The 17,017-nt window shown below is 43.3% G+C and overlaps 1 protein-coding gene and 1 long non-coding RNA gene across 7 annotated transcripts in view; both read right to left on the bottom strand.

Moving 5' to 3' along the window:
- LOC309535654 overlaps positions 1–2,088 on the bottom strand; it is a 31,723-nt gene extending 29,635 nt beyond the window's left edge. Inside the window, exons 1-2 of the long non-coding RNA XR_014221332.1 lie at positions 1,827–2,088; positions 550–658 (exon numbers count right to left, since the gene is read on the bottom strand). This is a non-coding gene — a long non-coding RNA (uncharacterized lncRNA). The remainder of the gene's footprint in view (positions 1–549; positions 659–1,826) is intronic.
- The window catches only part of ERI3 (ERI1 exoribonuclease family member 3), a 208,430-nt gene that overhangs the window by 94,416 nt on the left and 96,997 nt on the right, over positions 1–17,017 (bottom strand). The window lies entirely within an intron of this gene.

Here is a 17,017-nt window from a genome sequence, read left to right as displayed (position 1 = left end):
TTACCTGCCTATGGTAAAACTAAAGATCAACCCGATTCAACTTTTATGTGACTAAAAGGGTGGGGAACGCAAGTGTCAAAATTAATTCAGAGTACAGCATATCATACCCTCCAGAAGAGGGCAACCTACTGCCTTCCTCCAATGATTTTGTTGGAACTCGTCCTTAAACCGTGGATCAGTGCTTTATTTACATGGGAACTGTTTGCTCAGTGGGCCAATTGATCCATTCTACAAGCAGGAAATCATAGTCTTGGAGAGCAAGCTGAGTGCCCAAGCTGCACACTCCTAAAGTCAAGATGGCTGTAAGATGTACAGAGAGAAATACAGGGATTATGTGGTTCCAAATCCAAACGGGGGAGACTTGAGGAGAATAGTGTTATTTGGGAGGTATATTCCTAGCTTGCCTGGAAGAGGGCAAGGTATTCAAAAGTTACCTGAGGGAGAGAAGGCTACTCTCTGGCTGCAATAGAGCTTTTACACTTATCCCATTTGCAGCCTGATCAATCTAGCAGTTTCCACTCATGAGCTGATCTGAGAGAGCCTCATTACCTGCCTTAAAGTTGCAGCCATGCACTTAGCTCTTAAAGATGGGATTTCAGGAATATCTGACTGATCATTTCTCTTCTCATTTATTTCTGCTGCCCTGAACCAATTCAACCTGTAAAGTCGAAAGAGGAAGAATAAGTTGGAACATATTTGCAGAGCTCCTGCCACACTCTGCTCTTGACTTCCTGTATCCTTTTGCAAATCGTCCCTACTGGATGCCATGCAAGTGGGGAGCTATGCCTACAACTCAATTGTGTCAAATGGTAACAAGAAATAGAAGATGCCCCACTCCATTGCTGGCGAAGGGAACAGAATACTATCAGGGAAGCCCACTGAGTCACAATTCCTGAGAATCTCTCCCAAGAAGTATGAAGCTTGTCACACTGACAAGACTACTCTTGCCTCAGTGAGATAGAAACTGCTAGCCTTCTGTCTGGAAGCAGGGAAATGCAGTTTCTCTCCACCATGGGAGGCTACAAACCAAATTTAAATAAAATGAAAAACAAGTTTTGTTTCTCAGGAACAGAATTATGGGCCAGATTTCGGACTGTATAGTATGGTCATACCCAGTGCTTTCCCCCCTAAAAACTGTTTAGGGGTACTCTCAATTTGACTCAAGAAAATCACCATTTTATAGTTCAAATTGGGGAAAATAAATACGGTAAATGGGTAAATGAGAGCCAGTGTGGTGTAGTGGTTAAGAGCGGTAGTCACGTAATCTGGGTAACCGGGTTCGCGTCTCCGCTCCTCCACATGCAGCTGCTGGGTGACCTTGGGCCAGTCACACTTCTTTGAAGTCTCTCAGCCCCACTCACCTCACAGAGTGTTTGTTGTGGGGGAGGAAGGGAAAGGAGAATGTTAGCCGCTTTGAGACTCCTGAAGGGGAGTGAAAGGCGGGATATCAAAAAATCCAAATCCAAACAAAAGAACAAAGATTCACAAAATGTTTAGGGGTATGCGTACCCCCAGGAAAAAAAGCATTGGTCATACCATTGGTCTTAATATATCTGTACATTCAGTGTGTGAATTCAGGAAGCTGCTTTATTCTGAGGTCAGATCTAAGGCCAACCCTAGTTAGTGACCGATGAGGTACAACCCTCTTTTGGGCCTAAATCACTTCAGCTTTGATACAATTCTTGTTTGAAGACCCGCATATATACACATCCAATACAAAGAGAACACCCCTTGTAAAAATCCTCCTCTCTGAGATTGTCAGACAAGACAATTAGCCATCTCTGAGGTGGAACCATTTTTCTGTAATGTGCACACAGGCAACTCACCATGCGAAAACCATGTGACAAGGGGCCTATGAAAGCCTTGCACTGTGTCAATCACAGTACATTTCATCTCATCTGCAGTTCCTGGCACTAGGAGAACAGAACCTGTAGATTACAAGTCAACAAGCACAGTATCTCAGTCAACACTACAAGGATCCACTTTACTGACCGTTATTAGCACCACCTTGACATTGCCTGTGAAAAGGGTTCAGTGACAGGAACATACTCTGTTAGGGGACAGTCCACAGGAGCAGCTTCCCCTGTACATGGGGGACTATGGCCTATCCTCAGAATGCAGCAAGAGTGGAATGCATTGTGAGCCAGGGTAGACATTAATAAAGCCATAGCCATTTCTGTGACCACAGCAGCACTTTACAAGAACTGATCCTGGTTGCCCTTGTGTAACAACCCAATTTCACAGAAACATTTCCCTTTGCAATCATGACTAAAGAGAACCTGCATCCGTACATAAGGGAGAAACAGCAACAGTAAGTAAAGAAGAACAACGCAATCAGGAAATGCTTCATTACTTTGTACTTTCAGTTAAAGCAGGCAAAAGGGAGACCATTCTGCTTACCCATACAAATCTTTTACATACAATAAGTGCTGGAAAAAATATTCAAGTCGCATATGTCAATCCAGCTCCATACTTTTTTTCTTGGTCCCTGCCCTCTTTGCTTTTATTGAATGTCATCTGATGAAGAGTTGGGGAGGGGGCTCAAACGTGTGCACACTGTTTTGTAAGATATTCAGGTTGTTGTAACAAAGGTATTGCTCTAATAAAGATTTTGAATTTTCTCCTATAGGCCAAAACAGCTACCTTGCCTATGGCACCTGCAACAGTGCCAGTTTCACAGATTGAATCCATCGATAGTCTAAAGAAATCCCACAAGTAAACTGGTTTCAAGGTGTTCAAGACTTTATAAACTATGAAATAACTTTGAGGGAACTCCTCCCACACTCCATCTCTTAAGATTCCAACCAGATGCAAATATGGATAACTTGCTTAACAATCTTGTTTTCCTCTTCTTTCCCCAACTCTCCCAAACTGAGTACCTTAGCATCTAACACAGGATTGGAAAAACTATGGCATTCCTGATATCATTGGACTACAACTCCCATCATTCCTGACCATTGGCCATGCTGGCAGAGCATCTGGAGGGCCATACGTTCTCTGCTCTTGATCTAGCCTAATGAAGGTTTCTGGAGAACTACAAAACATTGGTTGACCTACAAAACCTACTGACCTAATGTGTATTTTAGATTTTATTTCTAGGTAGAATTTGATGTGGACACCATACTTGCTACACTGATAGAGCTTTTGTTTAATTTTCAGTAAACGTTTGCCTCCTTGAAGTACAATCTTTTTAATAGTGGGCATGCCTCATTAACTCTGCCTTGAGAATCAGAAGCAGCAAATGCAGTATGGTGTGGTACTACTGGGGAGGGGAATGTCCATTGTTTTGCTGTTAAAGGGAGACTTTCAGAGAAGATCCTGCAAGAAACCATTTTGTTTTCCCTAAGTTTGAAATCACTCACATCAACCCAATTCCACCCTACTCCACATGTGACCAACTAACAATAATGAAGTTGGTCAAGACTTGGAAACAACTTATATAAAGCTGAAACTCCTGTCGATCAATGTTTGACCCGACCTAAATGGAATTCAGGTTATTCCTTGAACCCAGTTTTATAAAGATCTATTCCATGCCCTCTTCACCAACTTCCATGCAAAGTCAACCTGGTCAGTTTTCTTCTATCACTTGCAGGGGGAAAACCTTGGTAGGAAACTATGTGTACTCTAACCGCATGCAAAACAGGGATGTATTGAATAGGCCCTTTGCTAATCTGGGGTGAAGCAAGTGGGGTTTGATATTTTGCATAACTCACTGTCATATCCCTATGAATAGTGTGAGAAGAATATTTTTCTTCTTTAAAAATGCTTAATTTCTGAGATGAGTTACTGACCATTTGTTTTCTAGCTTATTTATGCATCCCTAAGGACTAGTGAGGGACGCGGGTGGCACTGTGGGTAAAACCTCAGTGCCTAGGACTTGCCGATCGCATGGTCGGCGGTTCGAATCCCCGCAGCGGGGTGAGCTCCCATCTTTCGGTCCCAGCTCCTGCCCACCTAGCAGTTCAAAAGCACTCCTAAGTGCAAGTAGATAAATAGGTATCGCTTTATAGCGGGAAGGTAAACGGCGTTTTCGTGTGCTGCGCTGGTGCTGGCTCACCAGAGCAGCTTCGTCACGCTGGCCACGTGACCCGGAAATGTCTCCGGACAGCGCTGGCCCCCGGCCTCTTAAGTGAGATGGGCGCACAACCCTAGAGTCGGACACGACTGGCCCGTACGGGCAGGGGTACCTTTACCTTTACCTTTTTTACCTTTAAGGACTAGTGACATGAAAAATAAAATAAAAGAGAGTCTGAGAATTCTGGATTCTGAGTTTCTTCCATATAGCCATAGTCATGCAGAACACACATAGCTTTGTCTATATGAGTCAGGCACATGGAGGGAAATGTTCCTGTGTGGGTCTTCAGCCAGCACGACAGCATACAAATTTTAAATACTCAAGCTGTTCAAAGGATCAGCAGAAGGCCTCCTTATCACACTCATAATTTAGAATAGAAGCTCTTGTACATGATACAATCCCACACCACTGGAGAGTGTGTGAATACTGCAACCATGGGGGGGTGGGCATTGTGGGGAAGGAGAGATTGACAATATAATGGAACACTCTCACCAGACCATTGCCCACACTCCCATCAGGGAAGCAATTAGGTGGTATATACCTAGGGAATCAGTCCCACACAGTTGCAACATTCACATCCACTTCCCAATGGCATGGGATAACACCATGATGCAGCATGGATGAAGGGGGGAATACTTTATTAAATCAGCTATAGTGGCATTGACACTTTAGATTCACAGTTAAACTAAAGAGAGAAAGACCTCATACTTTAAGCGTACTTCCAGACAGCACTGCTTTTCATGGGCAGTTGAACATTGACTGTGTCACTACCACAGTGAATCTGCACAGCTTCAATGGGGGGGGCAGAATAATACAGTCGTACCTTGGAAATCAAACCATTCCAGAAGTCTGTTCGACTTCTGAAGCGTTCGACTTCCAAAGCGTGGCTCCTGCAGCCAACCAGAAGCCGCGGAAGCTCCGTTGGATGTTCGGCTTCCAAAAGAACGTTTGAAAACCAGAACACTCACTTCTGGTTTTCGATCGTTCGGGAGCCGAAATGTACAAGTTACGACTGTACTGGCAAAAGCTGGAGGAAGAGGACTGGTTTTCGCATGTGTAAACCAACATGAGTGTGCAATACTGAAAACCCACCACTAGGAGATAAGCATAAGTGGAGAAGCTGCAGCTGGAATGGAATCGCAAACCAATAGCCACTGTTAGACTTGTAATGATCTTACTCTCCAGTTCCACTTAGAAAGCACACCATATAACCAGTAGGTAATCAGCCAAACCACCATTGATGCACCATGGCTCTGTCTCCTTCCTTGCTATCTCTCCCCAAACATTTAAACAAGGAACCCACAGCATGTCCAAAAGGTCCAAACCTTTCCAGATACATTCCAGTTTGAAAGCTGAAACACACCATCACAGTCACGCATTACTAACATGCCAACGCAGGGCTTTCTTTGGCTTTCCCCATTGCTCTGTGCCCAGAACACACATTCCAGCAATTTCTCCACTGCAGCTCGCATTGCTGGGGCAGCCATGACCACAGCCACAATCCCGGGAAGGATCCTACCTCTGCACAAGGCTGTCCAAGAACTTGACAGGGCTCTGTTTGAAAAAAGCTGTTGAAAGAAATGATCTCTTTAAGTGCAATGGGGAGATATTTGTCTCTGATTTACCCTTGGCTTTTTGCTCTGGTTCAGGTAGGAGCGGCGTGGGATGGCTGGCAGATCTGAGAGCATGGCACGCCCCAGCGGGCAAAGCGCGCAGTGCGGAGGAATGCGAGAGTCAGTTTGGAGTGCTCTCCATTTATCAAACTCATGCAGCCCGCCAGCAGAGCGAGTCTTTCTATCATTACACCTCTCAAAATCCGATTCATACCACTAATCCTGCCTTCATTCCCCCAGATTAATAACATCTCTTTCAACCTTCACAGTGTGATAAATAGACAAAGAGAGAACAAAAGGAGAAACAGAAGTGAGGGAGAGAGCCAGAGCAACTCCAGATAATAAAGAGAACCAAGAAAGGGGAAAGGAGAAAAAAAAAAGTGAAGAAAGAAAGAGAAAAGAAAAGAAAAGATATCTGACCTGACTCTGCCATCTACCTTAACAGAACCTCAACGAGAGCCGGCTCAGCAGAGCTTTAGAGAATGTAAAACATTGCTCAAAAGAGAGAGGGCTCGTTAGCAGCAACTGCCAGCCGGGTGTTTGGCTGGAATCCTTTTCACTTCCAGCTTCGCTTTAGGTTGTAAGTGGTAATAAGTTTGTTGGTTTCTATTGCAGCTTCCCAATCTGCTCCCTTTAAGGGAAGATTTCCAGCGCATGCTCGCTTTTTCTTTTGCACAACCAGCCAGTCGTTCGCGGCCCTGCATAGCCTAGCACAGGATGCCACAGGTCAGGATGAAGATGTGTTGGAAGCCCAGAACTTGAGGAAACTGATGTTTCAGGTGGTCTCTTTCTGGTAGCAAAGGACCAGATAAGAAGGGATGCCAAGCATCAGCATGGAAGGGCACCAGCAGAGGAGACAGTGCCTGCGTGAAGCCCAAGCAGCTGACGTCAGAATGATTACATCCCTCTAATGCACCAACACTGGTTGTTACTTGTCTCCTTCTGTCAGAATAGGGCACTCCAAGAGGACAGAATATTGAAGAGGCTATTCCAAGCAGCTAGGATTCATGAAAAATAGTGCCTTCATTTTGTAATATTAATAAATAAGAAAGCATCTAAGAAATACTAAAGGAATAAAGTCTGTGGGGCTCAGTGCAGGAAGTACAATATCCCAATGGTCTGGTATTGCTGGGCTACTTTGCTCAGGTTCAACTGCATTCACACAAGCCTTGCAATTAGTTACCCATGACAAGTGATTATCTATTGGATTTGATATTTATATACCTGGGTCTATTTGACCAGAACCAACCCAATACCAACTAGTAAGCAAGTGACTAGCTTTGCCAATGAGAAACAAGAAAGAGGAGTCAGCACACTAGGGGGAACCCTGAGGTTTGAAAACATAGATGGCTTTAACAAGAGGTTTAAAAACATACGTAAGGGGCCCCAAAAACAACCCAATGAGGACTGCTTTCTCTCTCACCTTCTGTTTCCCCTTGTTCAAATAAGGGAAACTGCAGGAAGGAAGAAAAGAAATAATAGAATATATCCTAAAATTAATGTCAGGAAAAATTAAGGTTGTAATGTGTTATGCATAGTTAAGGTGTAGGCAAATAAATCTTTCCACTGAAGGTTCAATTCCTTTCTTGTTCTCTCCCTGTTAATTAAGATCATTAAGGCATATATATCCTCTTGCTGAGATGGTGCCCAAACCACTTTCCCCTGGAAAAAAGATGGAAACCATTGACATTGACTAGAGTACTCTCTACGCAGTAAACTGTGATGTTATATGCCTACTCTAAAGCATCTGGAACTGGACACTGTTAGAAATAATATAGCTATAATACTGGGCTAGATGGGCCATTGGTTTGACCCCCAAAAGATTGTTCTTATATTATGCACTGCTCCACTGATGTTTTAATAGTCTTTCATATCTCATCCCATTAACTATCCTGCCCCTGCTTAAATCCCTCCAAAAGCCTCATCTCGGTCCTGTGCCTAACCTCCCTCTGTCTGCAAGGACCTTGGGTGTGCACGGCTTCATGCATCATGTGGTACAGAGCTAACACAGCATGTGCCAAATCACATCTACCACAGGTGGATTTTAATGCCATGTTAAATGTTGAGGCAGGATACTGCCCCCTTTCAGATACTGCCGCTTACAAAAAAAATAAAAAAATCCCCCACAGAAGGCTAGGGCGGCTTTTAAAAAACTATTCTATATTACTTCAAGCTTTGAAGTACAGAGAATAGCAACACTCACATGCGGGTTGATTTTTCTTTTTAAATGCTGCCTTTATCAGAATAAATCTTTTCCTCCTCTGTATCACTGGAGATAGATAATCAAGTCAAAAAAGAAAGTCTCTTCTAACAATAGATTTCTTTTTCTTTCTGAACTTCAAATGGGAAACTCTTATCTCCAGCCACAGTTGACCAAGAGAAGAAAAGAACAGAACACACAGGCACACTCACCAAACCTTCCATTTACTCCAAAGGCCATGCTAACTCCACATACCCGCACCACTTCCCCCTCTGCTTAACAGAGAGAGGCATTCAGAACATTTTATAGGACGTATTTACTCACTAGAAACACTCTTGAAACAGAATGCTCATTTTTGCTCAGAAGATGAACTTTGGTCTCTAAAATGGTATCTCGCCAGGTAAGTGTAGCTGCTCTGAGCATGAGAGATTTTCAAAGACATCTTCCATACCCAATCCTCTCTGACCAGCACTGTGAGCTTCCCAAAGGTATCTGGGGAGCCAGCTTTGGGAAATGTTCCCATTTTTTCCAGTTCTTCATTGCCAGGTATATCCGGGGGACTCCTTTTGTTCCCATACAAAACCTTTAGCCCTTTGAATTATCACTGGAGGTTACAAATCTCCTTAGGAGAATTTCATAAGGCACTGATTTGGAGAAACATAGGGCTAACCTACACTTAGCTTTTGCCCCGCTCTTTTCAGGCACAGGCCCATGCTTAAAAACTCTGAGTCTGAGCCTTTGTTTGTTTCTGCCCCAAGCTTGTTTGTATGTTTTTCTGTCTGTTTTTGCCTTGCTCTTTAGCACTCAATTAGAGCAAACCTCAATTCGAGTTTGAGCTTTAAAGAGCAGGTTTTCTGAGAGAAAGCTCCAGAACAAATGGGGGAGGGTGCCTCTCTCCAATAAAAAAAATAATCAGATATAAGTAGTTTAAGCCAGTGAAAAGATGATCATATACAGCTACTAGCCCAGAAAAAATACAATCCCAAAACAAAATATTACAATCTCCTTTGTAATCTGTTCAAAATATCAATTATTATACTAATGTCTATGGAAACACCACTGGCTTTCTCTGAGGAATCTACATTAGAACAGTCTCAGAAGCCTCCCTCTCACATGGGATGATCTATCATACAAGGTACCCTCACTTCAAGCTGCCTGATGACTGATGTTCCACTAGCAGCGTGTTGGGATTGGCTGAGCACCCAGACAAATGCTCTATAATCCCTTTTTTCCTCTCCTCCTCTGCCAATGTCTCCCATGAGAGGTGTGATGATAGACGGTGACATAACTGACTGTTCCCAATCAAGGTAATGTAAGTAATGACAGCTGACGTGATTCCTGGAACGTGTTTCCAGCGGTTGGCCTATCTGCTTTGCCTACTATAGCAGAACATGGCAGCGCGTACAGAAAGGGGGGAAGCGGGGGAAGAACCTTAGCACAGGTCTTGAAAAAGTTAAAGAGTGGCTACTGGAAGCTCGAAACTGAAAAACTGCATCAAACCCAGAAGTACCACAAAGGCCCCATTAACACATAATCTGCCCCAGGAAAGAACTCCAGTAACCTAAACTCCTCTCATGCTTTGGTGGGAGTCCAAGAGGTGAAATTGTGTGACTAAGTGGTACCCACAGTCATGGTGACATGAACACCTGCTACTTGAAAACCTCCACGCTCAGAATGGCTTCATATGTTACAGAAAAATGTGCTGGCTGACATTATTAGTGACCATTCCCAGCCCTACGACTCCCCTGAGTTTTCTGCCATACACAAAAGGATCTATGAGTAAAGAGCAGTGGACTTCTCCCTTTGCACCAAGCTGGGAGACACCCCAAAGCAGTAAGAATATCTTTGAACCCTGCAACCCAAATCCCAGCCCAGTACAGAGGACTGGAGGAAAGGGAGGGGTCAATGCCTCACTCCACAACAGGCAAAAAGCGCTTCCCCCAAAGGTGAGAGAAACTTCCCCACCCCACCCCATTGCTTAAAGGAAGGTGACTGGGCTGCAATTCTAGTGGCTTTGGTTTGATAGGCAATGAGTCATGTGCAACTCTGGGGATGTCTGCTGAGTCTGCAAACCATAAAGGCGGCAGCAAAAGCTGGCTGCTGTAGCTAACTTGATTTTAAAATGACACAATTGCTGCTGCACCTTATCCTCGTATAGCTTGAGGTCAGTGAGGCTGTCAAAGCAACAGCAGGGAGGAGGAATGTGAATATTTTCAGACAACAAATGTCATGGACGGGTTGGACACAGAGGAATGGTGGGAGGGACCAGGCAGGGTACCACCAAGGGGAGGAGGAGGCTCAGAGCCCGGAGAGTGGTGGTGGGATGACAGTGAGTGATTGGAGGGAGAAGACTGGGAAGAAGTAGTGTCGGGAGCTGAAGGTTAACAAGGCTTAGTGAGCTGGGAGAGTCTGTGGCAGAGAGAAGTCAAGAATCAGAGGCAGAAGCTGAAGCTGAAGCAGGCAAGTGGAAAGAGGGAGGCCAAGAGGCAGAGATGAGTCAGGCTGGTGAAGAGTCATGAGTGTCTCCGCCTTCTGCTGCAACTATTTCCCCTCACCACTTGTCTTCCAGAACCAGAAGAGACATGAGAAGTGCTGAGGAGAGGTTGGCTGCACACAGGAGCAGTCTTTGATTGCTTGGGGAAAGCCCTGGAATGGAGTGGAATCATAGGCTGTGAGGAGGTGGGGACTTACAGCCTTGGCAACTGATTTTCATGGAGTGAGACCACCATGAATGAGCTGCTGTGCTCATGAGGCCCGACACTCAGCCAGATCTGTGAGATCGTGTTTCTGTTAATAGTTAACTCCAACTTTGAACTGTGTGATTATTGACCAGCACATTGCTATGACAACTAACAATGTAGGCCCCAAATACCTGAAAGACTACCTCCTTCCCTAGAGGCCCTCCTGGGTGTTAAGGTTGGCAGCGGCGGGGGGGGGGCATGTCTCAGAAGTTCAACTGGAGGTGCCCTGGGAGAGGGCATTTTTCATGGCATTCCCTCTCCACTATATTGCCTTTGTCATATGCTAAACACACACATATTTACTCTGGCCTTTGACACCCACCATATATGTACATTGTTTAACCTATTTTAATATAGTATATTTATATTGTTATAATCTGCCCTGGAACCTTATGGTGACGCTTGAGCAAGAAATCCAACAACAAACCAATAAAACTAACAACAACAAGTTAGCTTGCATAATTCACATGGTGACAATCCATGGAAAGTATAATTCAACATAAATATATAGTCCACTCTCAGTTGCCTGTTAAATAACAAATGAGGTATGCAACCAGTTGGTGTCTACCCCACAAGAAATAGCCAACATAAATTATTGGGAGTAGTGAGCATTGTGTGTATACTGAACCTATACAAATACACAGCATAAAGAACCTGAATTTTGGAACAAGCCTAATTTTAAGAGCAACGCATTGGTAGCCATCATGGTTAAGAGAAAAAATGCAAAAATACTATTGCAAAAGGCTCTGAATGGTAAGAAGGCAAGGCTCCTGCCATGTAAAATCTCGTTGTCTTTCCTCATATGTTCCTTGGCTGTCCTACCACATAATTATCACCAGCTTCACCTCATTTCTTACCCTCCACCACCACCACCAATTCCTTTCATACGGTTGGAATTCTGCAAAAACCAAAATCTTGCATTCAGTATGAAAATAAGTTTATTTCATGCCAACTAGCACCATTTAGTCACTGGGCGGAATTCAAATTTCTTAGGATGAAATGAAAGCATAATGGGTGCCCAGGAATATGGTCCAGTGGGGCAGAGGGATATCATATTTCTCGCTCGGAGTTCAGCCAAGTCATTGGTCTGCCCAGTCTCTTCAAAAAAAGTCTAGCAAATATACCATGTGATTTAATATCTGCAGCATTCCAAAGGAGAAGATAATGGGCTGGATTCAACTAAATAGTTACACTAGCGGGAGCCTGCACAATGGGGTTCCCCCTCTCCCCTCATAGCTCTTGGGGGTCAGGAGAACACCCAGAACAGTGCAAGCAAATAAGAAAGGCAAGTGAGTTTGCTTGCCTGACGAAACAGCAATGCTTGCACTGGCAGAGCAATCTCCTTAGCACAACTTTCAAATCCACTAAAACTATAAAGCCCAAGTACAGGCATCAGAGGACTGGAGTTCTACTCCTAAATCTATCCTTAAACTTTCCGAGTCTCAGTGGAAAATATTTAATATCAGTTTTAGCTCCCTCGCTATAAAGTTTGTTTCTAATATTAACAAATGCAAAACACTTGGAACCCCTGGATTGGGAAGGACTAGGGAAGTCAAAAGGTTATGTGGACTATTTAATTTCTTTCTGCACTGGAAAGCTATGGAAATTTGTATGGGAACATAGTGAAAATATCAGTAAGTATTTGAAAGTAGGTAATACAGAATAATCTGAGCAGTGCTTTATTTAAAGACAAATAGGTAAGAGAAGTTCTATTAATAATAGAATCTCAGCAAATACAAGAGGGTTGGTCCAGTTAGTGCTGACCAAGGAGAACTAAACTCACTCGCCCTCCTTGGGCACATCCATGGAAGAACCCTTACAAAGTTGCAAGTTGCTCATCGTATCTCACCCAGAAAAAAAATTGCATGGAACGTGCCATCATTTACCTCTTGCACTATTGCTCAGCAGAGCTAATAAATCTTGCATGAGCAGAGCAGATTGTAATTTTCTAATATGAAAAGGCATTTGGATTGAAAGAGGGAGGGAAAGATAAAAGTGATTGAATCCCAAGTAGCCCAGGGTCAGTGACAAGGCACTCCCAAGAAGCATGACTCCCTCTTCTCTCTCAAGCTTTGCATACATCCATTTCTCCCTGCTCTCCACATGTTCTGTCTTAACTTCCCTTATTGACAGCACATTGCTTTAAATGGTTACACAAGTTATCATTTTCCCCTTCTGATCAATTTGAATTTTCAGGGCAATTACCCTCTTAATCAATTATTGCCACCCAAAGCCCCTCAGATTCTTCCTCAGCCAAGCAGTTACACCTCTCTGGTGCAGACAGTACACACAGAGGCAATGAAGCTGGGGGCAATGCCAGCACAGGCAAGTCCATCTTACGCAGACACACCTGCCTGCTGCAAGACTGGAAAAGTGTGAAGGCCACTTCAAGGAACACCTGATGAAAAGAAATGAGCATGTGTAGGTGGAAGGCCATTAGAGAAGGAAAGCAATATGTAAGGATCCACAAGTAAAGGGGGGAACCAATCGCCTAGCTGGAGAGTAAACAAATTTATGCAGCCAGGCTGCCTGTGGGCCATGAAGAAGCTACATGATTAAGGACTGCTTAATCCCTAGAAAGGCAAATAAAGAGCCACAATATTTGACAAGGCCCAAAATCAGCAGTCCAACTGCTTCAGTACGTGTCCATTTCACAACAAAACCCATATTAACCACACCGTTACTCAGCTGACTTCTGGCAGATTTGTTATGACACAATAAATGTGAGTTGAACTCAAGTCCAGGACAGTGCTGCACAGACCCTCTCAACCCACATCCACAATAAACCTAGTACAGTGGTACCTCGGGTTACATATGCTTCAGGTTACATACACTTCAGGTTACAGACTCCTCTAACCCAGAAATAGTACCTCAGGTTTAGAACTTTGCTACAGGATGAGAACAGAAATCGTGCTCTGGCGGCACAGCAGCAGCAGGAGGCCCCATTAGCTAAAGTGGTGCTTCAGGTTAAGAACAGTTTCAGGTTAAGAACGGACCTCTGGAACGAATTAGGTTCTTAACCCGAGGTACCACTGTATGTCTTAAGAATCTGCAAATTTCGTACAAGAATCTGGTACATTTCCTGTTAATGGCAAAATTCCACTTTAGTAACTCTTAAAATATAAAAATTGTTGGCTAGAATTGTTTGATTAAGCAATTGTTCTGGCTTAAATCACACTGATTGCAGAAAGTAACCTCTCTCAAAATGTGCTGTTGTTGTTTTTTTTATCAAGGATACAGATTCCAACTACTCTTTCTGAATTTGTTGTGCTACATTCTTTTTCAACTAAAGCTCAGAAAGATTAAGTTATGCCAACAAGATTTTACTGAGTAAACACAATCCTGTTCCAATGTGGAATTTTGTATACACTCTTTGGTCCTATAGAATCTAGAGAAGAAATCTTGTGGAATCTGCTTCAACTGCTCCTATTATCCCCAAGTTCACTTTAGAGGCAACACCATCAACATTTTGAGAAGGACAGCTGGTGTTCTATAATGCTGAATAGTGCTAACAGATTTTTTTCAAGGTGTTGCAAGGTCTTTGCCAATCTGACCCACAAGATAACATGATAGATCCCTGGAAGCCAGCTGTGACATGCGTACCACGCGTTTTGAAGTTAAAAATGCTTGTATGCATTTCAACCTGATCTCTGCTTTATGTGCAAGTCCATGAGTGAATACACCCAGAGCACCATCTAGTCTTGTTTTCAGTTGTGGAGGATCAATGTTGTTGACAAGGTGCTTGGAGAACTGCAATTAACCTGTTTGCTTGCCCCTTGCCCCTCCGAGATTTTAACATCAAATGGAAGAGGACTGGCCAGCTGAATCCAGGAAGTTATAAGTGTCTCAGCCGCATTAAAAGAGAGGGTCATAAGGCCACTCTTGAAAAAATCCCCTCTAGGCCTCTCAGTATGATTTCAGTTATAAGTTAATCATAAATATTCCCTTTTGGGACAAGGTACTCAGACAATAACATAAGAAGAGTCCTCCTGGTTCCAGGAAGCTCATCTTCTCCAGTATCCTGCTCTCACAGTGGCCAACCAAATGCCTATGGGAAGCCTCCAAGAAGATCCTGAGTGAAACAGCAGAACGTAGCCAGCATGGGTAATAGTGAGTGACAGTCTCAGTGGATCTGATTTGATTTAACATTATATTATATTTTCCCCAAAACAAATACTGAACTCAAAGCGGCTCACAATATTCACAGTAGCATCAAAACAAACACATTGCAATCACTCTATCAAACACAATACCATATAAATAAAACAAGCAGCAGCAACAAATTCACCAAAACAATTTATACAATTCAATAACTCCAGACAGTTTGGGATGACAATGATTCCAGCCCAGTTTTGGCATTTAAAAGTGAAGCTCACCTTCATGTGCCTCCTTTACAAGAAGAGAGAAGAGCTTTTTTTAGCACTACAGCCCACATAATATTCTACCTGGAGCCAACATTTACATTTTTTTGGCACCAGGCAAAAATGTTTTTGCTGAATCATGCATTTTTAACTGCTGGAAATGAATTTTGTAAATTTTATTCATTGTTTTATTATTGTATTTTGCTATGAGTATTGATTGTGCAGTGCCCTGAAATCCAAAAGGGCGAAGAGGAGAATAAAAATGCTTTACATAAACAACCCTCCTGGTACTTTTTGTAGCTTTCAGCACTATCAGCCACGATATCCTTCTTGCTTGGCTACATGAGATGTGCACTGGAGACACTGGGCCACAGTGGCCATTTCCAGAAAGTGATATTGAGGGACTACTACTCTGCCCCGTGGCATTTACGGCAGGGTTCCATTCCACTCCAAGTTCTATTGGAAACTACTGAGCAAGTTCATCCGGGGATTTGGGGGTGTAATGTCATTAATATGCTGAGGCTCAAAAGTGGCATATATCTGCCTAAAAATAAATGCATATATAAACGTATGACATTCAGAAGTAGCTGGATGCAGAATCCCCTACATGCCATTCAAAGTTGCTGATAAACTAACAAAGTGCCAAGGTTTTTACTTAAGTTCTTCACAACTGAACAGTTCACTTTCCATTCTATGGGTTACACAGGAAATCCATGCTCAACCCTCCTTCCCACTACCCATTCTTTATGGGTCCTGCTTCTCCAGATGCACTTTGAAATATAAATCTTGCCCTTCTTCACAGAGAAAAATACCTAGGATCCCTGGCATCTTCATTTTAAAGGTTTTTGGTAGCAGGTGTCCACTTGAAGACCCACTATCACTGGGCCAGATAGTCCAAGTGTCTTGACTCCAATTATAAAGACAACATTGGAAAATTTCAGATTAGTGCTTGAAGGGTAAACAAGCATGTAAGACATAAACATTAAGACAGCCATCCTGAAGTAGCAGTATTCTCAAATGGCAAATATATTTCACCCTTAATTTAGGTAACTTTGAGGATGATGCTCCTGCAGAAGGAGCACTGGCTTCACCCATCAGGCTGGCAGCCAAAAGGTGCCTGCAGAGACAGGAGAGCCTGGAAGGGCCAGCATGTCAGCAGGCCAGTCGCCGGCAAAATGCCTGACTGATGGCCCTGCGCTTCACTAGCTATTTTACATGGAGCATGGCTGATCAAAGCTATCCCCACTGTGTACTATGGAGCAATAAAAATAAAAAAAAACCCACAGGAAGAATTCCTTAGGCAGGTAATGGGCACTTTATTCCTTTTTATGGCACTAAACATAGGCAGCTGGCATAATTACACTACAATAAAGGCATAATGTGCACCCAGCAGAACGAATGCGAGGCTTCTGATAATTAGGCAGAGCAAACAGTCTGGGATTCAACCACATGGTTTTACTTGGTCTCCTGGATCTGTCTGAGCCCAATTCCCAAAGCAGGCCAAGTCTGTCCCCCATGAAATCTTAACCCAGCTCAACTTTTTCCTGGCTAGGATTGCTCTCTTTATTATTGCTTGTTTCTCCAATCTCACAAGATAAGAAGCACAGCCCCAGCTAGAATCCCGCAGCTCTACTAACAGAAATGTATCAATTCAAAAGAATATATGGAACCTCGATGGTAACACAGAGTTGTGCCAGAGTTGTGTACTGACATTGGTATAAACTTCTTTTTGGACAGCTGTATGCACCCAGCTCTGAGCAGGTTATAAAGCAATACAGCAAAGAGCAAATGTTGTACTGTCAATCACTGCCCAACTACTTATACGACGGAAATGGGGATCAATGAGAATAATACATGTTTGAGGGTGACTTGCTTTGAGAACCATGGCAGACACCCAGGATCTGTTGGTACTAAGGACTAACCTATCCGTTCTGAAACAAAAAAAAATGAAGAATGGGAAAAGGTAACATCAGGAGCCTTCAGAGCTATAGAATTCTCCTACTTATTACCCCACAAATAGCAATTCC

Source organism: Podarcis vaucheri (assembly GCF_965113315.1).
Source record: "Podarcis vaucheri genome assembly, chromosome: 6".
Lineage (NCBI taxonomy): Eukaryota > Metazoa > Chordata > Lepidosauria > Squamata > Lacertidae > Podarcis > Podarcis vaucheri.
This window is presented reverse-complemented; position numbering and strand designations above follow the sequence as displayed.